The sequence below is a fragment of the Pan paniscus genome, chromosome 7, assembly GCF_029289425.2.
Source record: "Pan paniscus chromosome 7, NHGRI_mPanPan1-v2.0_pri, whole genome shotgun sequence".
NCBI lineage: Eukaryota > Metazoa > Chordata > Mammalia > Primates > Hominidae > Pan > Pan paniscus.
The window spans coordinates 51,602,422-51,612,837 of record NC_073256.2 but is presented as its reverse complement, the minus strand read 5'-3'; the positions used below and the strand labels follow the sequence as shown (position 1 = coordinate 51,612,837).

Genomic DNA, 10,416 nt, shown 5'->3' with positions numbered 1-10,416 from the left:
TGTGTGTTTGCATTTCCAGGTAGTCAATTATTTTCTAGGTAAATTATAATTCCAGTCACTATATCTTTTACTTCAGTTACACTGCTCAGGACTTGAAAAATGTGATTTCTTTGCTCTCTTTGTTTTCATTTTTCTTTTTCTGAGACACACATAAGTGTCTTGCTCTGTCACCCAGGCTGGAATGCAGTGGTGTGAACATAGCTCACTACAGCCTTGACATCCTGGGCTCAAATGATCATCCCACCTCAGCCTCTTACCTTGCACAGCTAGTGCTTGTTGTTGTTGTAGAGACAGGGTCTCACTATTTTCCCTAGGCTGTTCTTCAACTCCTGGGCTCATGTGATCCTCACACCTCAGCCTCCCAAAGCACTGGGATTATAGGCATGAGCCACTATGCCCAGCCTGTTTTGATTTCTTATACAGGTAAAATATCCATCCTCTAATTTCCATGTCAACAACTTCTCTGTCACAATGTCTTTTCTCCCTATGCTCTGCATTCAGGCATCTCATTAATTATTTATTTTTTACTGCCTTCAACCTTTTTATTGATAATTTTATTGCTGTGTAAACATCTCAATATTTTTAGACACTGATGCTCCTTTATTATAGAGTTAGGATGAGCAGAGAAGATAAACCAAATATTTTCTTATCTTCTTCTGGTCTATCTGCATAGGTAAAGAAAAGTCTAGGGCATTTCTTTGATTTTTTGGGGGCTACAATCAACACAATTTCTATTTATATTTTTTCTTTTATTGTATTTTTTAATATGTATTTTTATGGTCTTTTAAAGGAAATTTAAAGATGGTGGATCAGGTATAACTGGTGTGCTACCATTTTAACATAGATATCTATCAAGGGACATCACCCTATAACTGTTACTCATGTGTGAACTTGCGTATGTACTTCTTTGAACTCAAGTTTCATCATATTTAAAATGGGAGAGGAAGAGAGTGTTAAAATTATGTTTTCCAGTTGCAAACATAATCTTTATGTTTGTACTCATAGGAATGTTTAAATTGTGAGGTAGAGATAATGAAATTTAACAAATGAAGATGATTAAAAAATACATATATTTAGCCCAGATTCAGGCAATTGATTGACTATCAAAAACTCCACTCAAAAATAAATGCCTGTGTAAGGTATAACAGTTCTGATACCACTGAACATCTATCTTGGAATTGAACAATTAAGTAAATATGTGGTGAATGGAAACATCTAGGCTTCTCATTACTGGGGTGAGAGTTTACAGGTAAGCAAGGGGAAGAGGCCAGATTAGAACTAAAAGCATTCTAATAGATTAGAATTGAAAACACCTTTATAAACTCACATTCAGCATAACATACAGTTACATATAAAAATATTTATAAATATGTTTATATACACATAGATTTCCTTGTTCTCTCAACTGAAAGGGTCTGGAAGCAACAACACCCCAGGAATAACAAGCACATCTAGCACCCAGATTTGGGTTTTAATACCTTTCTCGAATAAATGGAGTTAGGGTTCCTTGGAAAATGGGCTGATTCTAAGACTGGGGCAGAATATATCTGTGATGATCCTGGAACATCCTTTAGTACCAAAAAAATAAGGCAGTGCTCAAATAAAATACAACTCCACAAGCATGAGGGCATATCAAACACGAGAATCAACTGAAGGAGCCCCCAATGGCCAAAGCCACAGCAATTTGAGCAACAAAATAAGTAAAGTGGTATTAGATTATAACCCAAAGTATAAAATAAATATCCATGAGTCCATACGGATATAAATAGTTGAATGAATTAGTAAATTGGTGAGAGTAGACACATCTTCCATGCAGAAGAATCCAAATAATTTATGGAGATGTTCTGTCCTCAAATAAATAGATCATAACCTCCCCACCCCTTAAGTATGAACTGTGGTTGGCGATTTCTTTTGAAGGAGTACAATATAGAATGGAGGAAAAAACAGTACCTTTACAGAGAAATCTGGCAAACACTACCTCAGCCAGGTGATCAAGTTCAATATTCAGCAATAAGTCATGTTGTTAGTGTGTGCTCTTGATATGACATGATGAGAATTGCACTTCACTTCTGTGATATTCCCCCTGAAAACACACAACCACAGTCTAGTTAGAACATAAAAAAAAAAAAAATCAGACAAATCCCAAGGGAGGAAAATTCTACAAAATACCCGTTCAGTACTTCTCAAAACTTTCAAGATCATCAAAAACAAGGGAAGTCTGAGAAACTGTCACAGCCAAGAGGAACCTAAGGAGATATTATGATTAAATGCAACGTCGTATTGTAGTTGGGATCCTGGAATAGAAAAAGGATATTTTGTTTTAAAAAAAACTAAATAAATAGGCATTAAGTATAAACTTTACTTAATAATTTATCAGCATTAATTTATTAATTATAACTAATACACCATACTAATGTAAGATGCCAATAATAGAGAAAATTGGCTGTAGGATATGTGGGAACTCTATCAACTGCAATTTTTTCCTGTAAATTTGAAACTGCTCTAAAATAAAAATACCTGTGGAATAAATGAGTGAATGGAAGGAAAAACAGTGTAGGAAAAAAGGATAGAGATTTTTAAAATTTATGTACTGAAGAGAGCTTTGCAGAAAATCTATTGGATTAGTTTTTAAATATAGACTAGAATAATTCTTTTCTCTTGCAAAAATAGATGCAAATAGAAGACAAAAAGTTTGAACACTGTGTAACACAGCCAGCATGTAGCCAATAGCATTTAATTTCAGTAAATAGCTTATAATCACAATAATCAGGCCAGGGACACTGAGCCAGCTATTAGAACTATTTTTTTCCAATAAAATAATTGCCTTAATTCAGACTGAGAAAATATTTGGGGGAGGAGGGTTAGAATAGTAAATACATCCACCAAAATTATTAATTAGCTTTATACAGCTATGGCCAAAGACACAGAAATAACTGGCTGTTATTAGAGAAATAAACCAAAAGAGGACAGGAACGGTATTGCACAATTGTGTGGCTTTGAAACTGTGAGAGTTTCTCAGACTTTCTTTGTTTTTGATGATCTTGAAAGTTTTGAGAAGTACTGGAAGCCATATTTTGAAATCCTATTGATACAGAATCATCTTAAAATGATGCATTTGTCATGTAATTGTTTTTCATAATGTAGATAAGTGATACATCAATGTCTTATTTTATAAATATTTCCCAGTAATCTAATGATCATAGGCTATTTTTATGCTTCCTTTAATTTTCAAGGAATTTTTAATGCTTGATGATTTTCAGTCAATTCAGTTTACTTTTCCTCCATTACAATAACATGTTATCAAATTAAATACACACATGCACAGAAGAAGAAGAAAACTACTTATAATCCCATGTTAACTGTTTAAAACGTATTTCCCATTAGGTTTAAGTGCTGGGATTACAGACATGAACCACTGTGCCTGGCTTATTTTTTAATTTTGAACTATAATTGTGACTATATGTATATTTAATTTGTATTCTGCTTTTCATCAGTTTACTACAGTATTTTTTATATATTTTAAATTTTTAATAATGTGTTGTTATATCTTGATTTACTAGTTTGTTGGATATTTAGAGTTTTTCCCAGGGATATTTTATTCACTCATGTATGTCCCAATTCCAGAAGAAAAATCGAAACCCAGTGATTTTGTGTCTGAGTATGTTGTGACTATAGCATTCTTACATTTGAAACTCAGGAAGGAAACAACTGGGGTCTAAGCAGCCAAATATGGAGGTCTAAAATATAAAGGTATTTTTTTTGAAACTGCCACATTCATTCCCTTTAGCATCCCAAAGTTTGAGCTCACAGTCTGGTTGGCCATATAATAAAATGGGATCTCAGACATCAGAGAACGCTGCATCTCAGACATCAGAGAACAAGCACCTATGAAAGTAGGCTTCTGACTTCACCTTCTCTTGCAGGGTATCATTCCCCTCAGGAGAACAGTTGTCAGAGCCACACTAAGTCATGTGCTTCATGAGTTTCCAGAGGTAGATCCATGGCAACCTCTGGTAGGACCAGAACAAACACAGCAAGGCACTTCTGGTAAGCATTGTCAGTTAGTTTTCCAGCAAGCCAATGAAAAGGCCTTTCAAATTTGCCATTGCTTCTGGCAGAAATGTCATAGCACTAGTGATATTTGTTTCACTGGAAGACAATAAATTTTGCCTTAGTTTTCCTGTCTTTACTATCCATTACTGAAGCAGCTACATTGTCTATGATAAATACCCAGGTTTCATCATCTTGTGCCAGGAAAATTTAGGAGCAGAGGTTTAATAGGCAAGAGAAAGGAAAATAGCTCTCTAGTGACAGAGAGGGGAGTTCCGAGGGTAAAAGGCAGCCTGCTGGTGGTGGATGCACCAGATTTTATAGTCTGGCTTGGGGAGGCAGTGTTTGATTTACTTAGGGCTCAGAAATTGGTTTAATCAGGTATGACGTTTACATAGGGCACTGGGGAAGGCTGGCTGCCTCACCCTAATCTTATTATGCAAATGAACTTTCCCCTTGGCCAGAGCCATCTTGTCTGCTCCTTACTGTACAAGTAGCTGGCAGAGAATGCAAGATGGAGCTGCCATTTTGAACACGGTTGGCACAACTGCCAGCATCTATGTCTACAGCTCCATTTTACAGGCTGCTCTTTGTTAGAAAGAAAAATGATTTGGGGCTGCTCTTCATTAAAAGGAAAACCTTACTAAGCACTTCTGTACCCTCACTATCTGCCTGTTATAAATAAAGTTTTTGGTGCCACAAAAGAAATAGCACTTGAATAGAAAATTTTCTTTTTTTTCTTCTCAGCAAGGCAGTTTACTTCTATAGAAGGGTGCAACCTCACAGATGGAGCAATGGTGAATGCACACCTGGACAAGGGAGTTTCGAAAAGGGGGTCTTATTCCTGATGCACGTGGCCCCTGCTGCTGTGTAGTTCCCCTGTTGGCTAAGGTTAGACAGCACAGGCTAAACTAATTCCGGCTGACTAATTTGAAGATAGTGATGGGGTGAGTGGTTTGGTGGGAAAAATGGTTATGGCAGAGCAGGAAATCGGAATGAGTCAGGATGGAGCAGGTAATCAGAAAAGGTTGCTTTATGAGGAAGTTAAGTTTAAAAGTAGAAGGCAAAGAATTGAACCTACTGACATATTGATTCTTTGAAGAGAAATTTAGAACTCATATCTAACATGCCTAACTCTGGTGTCATTGCATTGCCACACAATGTGATGGGATGTTTCCATATACTGCCATCTGACCTCAGTGCCAATTAGATACATACTTATAAGTCTTGATGTTATATCAGACATGATAATGGTACACTGGACTTGGATACAACAGCCATTTATCAGGCCACCAAGTGTATGTTTGGTACATTGAATTTAAAAGGTCTAGTGTTGGTAGGAAACACAGGTGATGGACCTCAATAACTAAAGTGACTATATGCTTCTCAAATTCACCATTCAAATGACATTAACATTTCCCAAATATAGTTTTACCAGTACTGCCATCTCCAGCCAACACATGTTTAAGTAAACCTTAGGAATGTCCTTGGGTAGCCATCATAAAGGCTCTTCCAGAAGTATCTGTTCCTCACCTGACTGAGCCGAAATACATTTGTTTGTTTTTAATCTGAGTTCATGGTGAAAATGGGAACACTTAAAATATCAAATATTGCAGCATGAAAACGCCTTCAGATATTTTCATGATATATCTTAAAAATGATGAACTATTATTTGAATTAAAAACTCTCCCATTCATCAGGATTGTATGCATTAATTCATATAATATTTATTAAGAACCTACTAGGTGCCAGGCACTGTTCTACATGCTATAAGGAAAGCAGATAAAATTCCTGCATTCATGGAGCATATCTTTTTCACAGCCCAGAATTAAGGAGCCACTGCCTCCTGAGGTGGTTGGTAATGCCAGGAAAATGACCAGTCCTGGAAAAAATCTTGACCAGACACTGGAAACTCCTTATATTCTACTCTAGGTTCACCTCTGTTGACATAGAGTGAGCAGATAGAAAGATGCCAGAAGAGGAAATCAAAGTCTTCTAAAATGAGAGAGAGAAACTATGAAGCAAGTACTGATTTTCTGATCAATGAGCAAGTTCCCAATTTTATGTATCTGGGGACTGGGGAAATTTGTTGGTTAAAGGAAAGGAGGGTGGGAGGGAAACCAGCAAGATTGAGTTGGATACACTCTACAAAAAACCCTACCATGTAAGACAGAGAAAAACAATGGTTAATATGCACTAAAATCTGGATGTAAATCAGAGTTCAAAAGCCACACATTGCCCAACTAGAAGCACAACTCTGAATACTGGGTTTTATGACTGGTTTCGAACTAGGAAGCTGCTCAGGCTTTTAAAATTTTGTGGGATAGTTTTTGGTGGTGGGAGGAAGCAGAAGCCAATACTTCAGAAACTACAGAGGACCACGGGGAGTGAGAAAGGTTCGTGGCAAGCTAAGGGCCAATACTGTCGAATTAGATTTTTTTAATCCAACAAGAGCAGTCATTAAATTTAGAGGATCAGTCCTATGTTTCACACTGCATTTAAAGGATGAAAAAGCAGGGCCACAGCTTTGGAATTAGTCTCTATCTTGTCTGGATGGGAAAAGGAAAGTCACTGGGGAGCCTGCCAAACATTGTATGGAAAATACAAAAGTGAGCCCAGGAAGAAAATAGTTTAATTTTCCCCAAGGAAAACAGACAAAAGGAAGAAGAAAAGAACTAGAGTATATGATAGAGACAGATCATACTGATTTGCATCCCTTAAACATGGTCTCTCATCACATCCTTGCAGACATTATTTGGATAATTTTGTGTCAAAAGAAGGCAAAGTAAAGGACAGGCTGTGAAAAGGGGCTCAGAAGAAGTTAGAAAAACATGGACCTTTGTATATTTTCCTGTCATAAACTACTAGTTTGTTTGGGGTGAAGCAAAATGGAGTTGAACTTGGTTAAAGGAAAGGAAGTGAAATGAAGAGTGCCTTGTTGTTCAGGTGCACGGTGCCTGTGGATTTCAGCCAAGCCACAAATGTTGCATTACCAGCATAATGCTCCTCTACCAGAAACTTGATGCAGCATCGTGGGATTGTGCTCACTGCACATGGTTTGGCCCCTTTTAACACATCAAGTGCTGTTTTTGTCATGTGACAAATAATTTTTGTCTCCTTAGATGAGAGTGACTCTATCAATTTCTCTTAAAACTTGAAGTGAAAAACTGTAAGGCATGAATAAATAATTTCTTCTGAATTAATATCGAGTATCATCTTGATCTAAATATGCATCTTCGAAGTGGGAAGGAGAATTTTGGAAAGGTTTATGTCTGTGAAACATTGAGTGAAACAAAAATCTCTGATTTCCCCCATAAATGGCTACTCTTTAATGGGACTCTCAAACTGAGACAGGAATGGTTGCCTGGTTCGTCAGCATCATGAGGTTTCAAATATTAGCTAGGCATGAAGAGTGATACAGTCATTAGACATGAACTGAAAGAAAGGATTTTTTCTGCATCCTTAAGGCTGTACTGTGATGTAAACATACACACACACACAGACACACACACACTCTCCAATGACATCAGTCGAAACTTCCTGTGAGCAACTGGGAAAGGGACTTGGCTCAGAATTCCAAGAAACCCAACCTGAGATTTTAAACCACACTTCTTTCCAGTGCTTTCCAATTGATTCAATTTCAACGAAATTATCATTGTCCCTGGTTCCAATAGCAAACTGAAGGGAGAAGTAAATTAGGAAGGAAAAACATTTTGCTGGAAAAAAAGATGTGACTCTGTGGAAACATTTCAGAGGGGCCCCAAACAGATGAAATCCAAAGGTGCTATTCCCATGATCTGTCAGGTTACCTGGAAACAGATGTTCCATGGAACTATGGCAGTGGCTGAAGGTGAGTAGGGATGGAAAAATGAGGACAAAGACCCACAAACACCTCCTCTTTCCCTCAGCCTCATTTGTGTTCCTGATATCAAAGCTAAACTGCTATTTGGCAAACGGAGAAGAAGAAGAGAGAGGAAGTCACAGTATATTTCCATTTCTTGTCCAGTTTCCAGTTCCATGTCAGTACAGCTGAACCTTGGATGGCCTAGCAACTCCCTACGGAGGTCTGCTTGGCAGAATGAAGGAGCTTGTGTTAAAGGACAGCCTTCTGTGGCTCTCAGTCCACAAGCTGTCCATCCCCTCTGACCTCCATCAGTATCACAGTGATGATAGCAGCACAAAGACTACTTCACATCAAAAATACAAGAATTTTATGCAGGGAAGACACTAGACAGTGCCTCCTTGGCCAAAGTCCAGTCTGGCTAGAGAAATTTGTCTGCAAAAAGAAAATAAAAGCTGCCCTGTGCCTCAAACAGTGGGTGGTCTAAGTCCACACACACAGCAGCTTCTCCATGACTGACAAATGGCACAATTAGTGGATTACTGGTGTAATAATGTGAAAATGTCCATTTGAGATAACATGGCTTAGCCAGGCATGGTGACACATGTCTGTAGCCCCAGTAACTCAGGAGGCTAGGGTAGGAGGATCCTTTGAGCCTAGGAGTTTGAGGCTATAGTGTGCTTTGATCATGCCTATGAATAGCCACTGCACTCCAGTTTGAGCAACATAGCACAACCCCATCTTTAAAAAGAATAGATAACATAGCTTATCAGTTACCACCACTGACATAACCAGAATACTTGACTATAATAAATTTTGAATTGCATTATAATGTGAAATCAGTTAATTGCCAAAAGTAATGTGCTTTTTGACATGAGGTTCTGAATTGCAGGGTGCTGAAAAAAAATTGCCTGTGGTATAGTCAACTATTTTTGAAAGTAGCCAAGAAAAGAATTCAGGTCTCCTGCTGGATGTTCCAGGCTTAATGATTTACCTTTGGTAGACACAGTGCTTGTTTTGGATTTCACACAAGTTGGCATGAAATCCAGAAAACTTTGAACAGATGGTCCCCAAGGCCATCTATGTCCTCAAGTAAGAATTCAATGCAATGTCTTTTGCTAACAAGAGATGTATGTCAGGGGAGAAAATCTCTCAAAATTTTAGAGAAATGTCTTTGGATATACCCAGGCCTGCCACCGCATCACAAACAGCATCATTTGAAGGCTTTGTTTCTTACTGGGGTATCCCTGAAAATCTTATCTAGGACCATATCTAAGAAAACCTCTCAATTCCTGGAGAGTTCTAAGGCTTTCAAAGAATATCCACAGTAGTGTGGAAGCTCTGCTTTCTAGCGAAACTCCTGTGGAACTTCCTGGAGTTGTGAGCCTTAATTATTTTTAGTTGACACATAATGTACATATTTATGTGATACAGTGATATTTTGATACATGTATAAAATGTGTAATGATCAAATCAAGGTAATTGCATATCCATCACATGAAACATTTATTCTTTCTTTGTGTTGGGAGCATTCAAAATCCTATCTTGTAACTATCTGAAAATACACAAAACTATTGTTAACTATAGTCATCCCACAGTGCTGTAGAACACTAGAACTTATTCCTCCTATCTAGCTGTAATTTTATATCTACTAACCAACCTTTTCTATCTTCCCCTCCCCTTCCAAGCTTCTGACAACCATAATTATATTTCGATAAGCTCAACATTTTTTAGCTTCCACATGTGAGTGAGAATGTGAAATATTTATCTTTCTGTGCTTATTTCACTTAACATAATGTCCTCCAGGCTCATCCATGTGTACATGTACCACATTTTTTTTGTCCACCCACCTGTTGATGGACAGGTAGCTTGATTTAATATAGTTTCCATTGTGAATAGTGTTGCATTGAAACAAGGAGGTTGAGACATACCTTAGATATATTGATTTCCTTACCTTTGGATAAATAACCAGCAGTGGGATTGCTGGATCATAAGGTAGTTCTGTTTTTGGTTCTTTGAGGAACTTCCATACTGTTTCTCATAATGGCTGTACTGATACATTTCCAACAACAACATATAAGAGCTTCCTTTCTCTGAATCCTCATGAGCATTTTTTTTTGTCTTTTTGATCATAGCCATTCTAACTGGAGTGAGATGATACCTCATTGTGTGGTTTTGATTTGCATTTCCCTTATGATTAGTGATGTTGTGCATTTTTTTTTTCATTTACTTCTTGACCATTTGTATGTCTTATTTGGGAAATGTCTATTCAGCTCTTTTGCCCACTTTAAAATCATATTATTTGATTTTGTTGCTGTTGAGTTCCTTTTATAATCTGAATATTAGTTCCTGGCTGGATAATGTTTGCAAGTATTTTCTCCCATTCTACAGGTTGTCTCTTCACTTCGTTAACTGTTTGCTATGCAGAAACCTTGGTTTGACATCATTCCATTTGTCTATTTTTGCTTTTGTTGCCTGTGTTTCTGAAGTCTTAGCCATAAAATCAATGCCTAGCCTACTGTCTA

The 10,416-nt window shown here is 37.4% G+C and overlaps 1 long non-coding RNA gene across 2 annotated transcripts in view; it reads right to left on the bottom strand.

Annotated features, from left to right (window-relative positions):
- Positions 1–10,416, bottom strand: part of LOC117981377 (uncharacterized) — a 128,392-nt gene that overhangs the window by 11,740 nt on the left and 106,236 nt on the right. For both annotated transcript variants that reach the window (XR_010113126.1, XR_004672861.3), the window contains exon 3: positions 1,951–2,083. This is a non-coding gene — a long non-coding RNA (uncharacterized LOC117981377). The remainder of the gene's footprint in view (positions 1–1,950; positions 2,084–10,416) is intronic.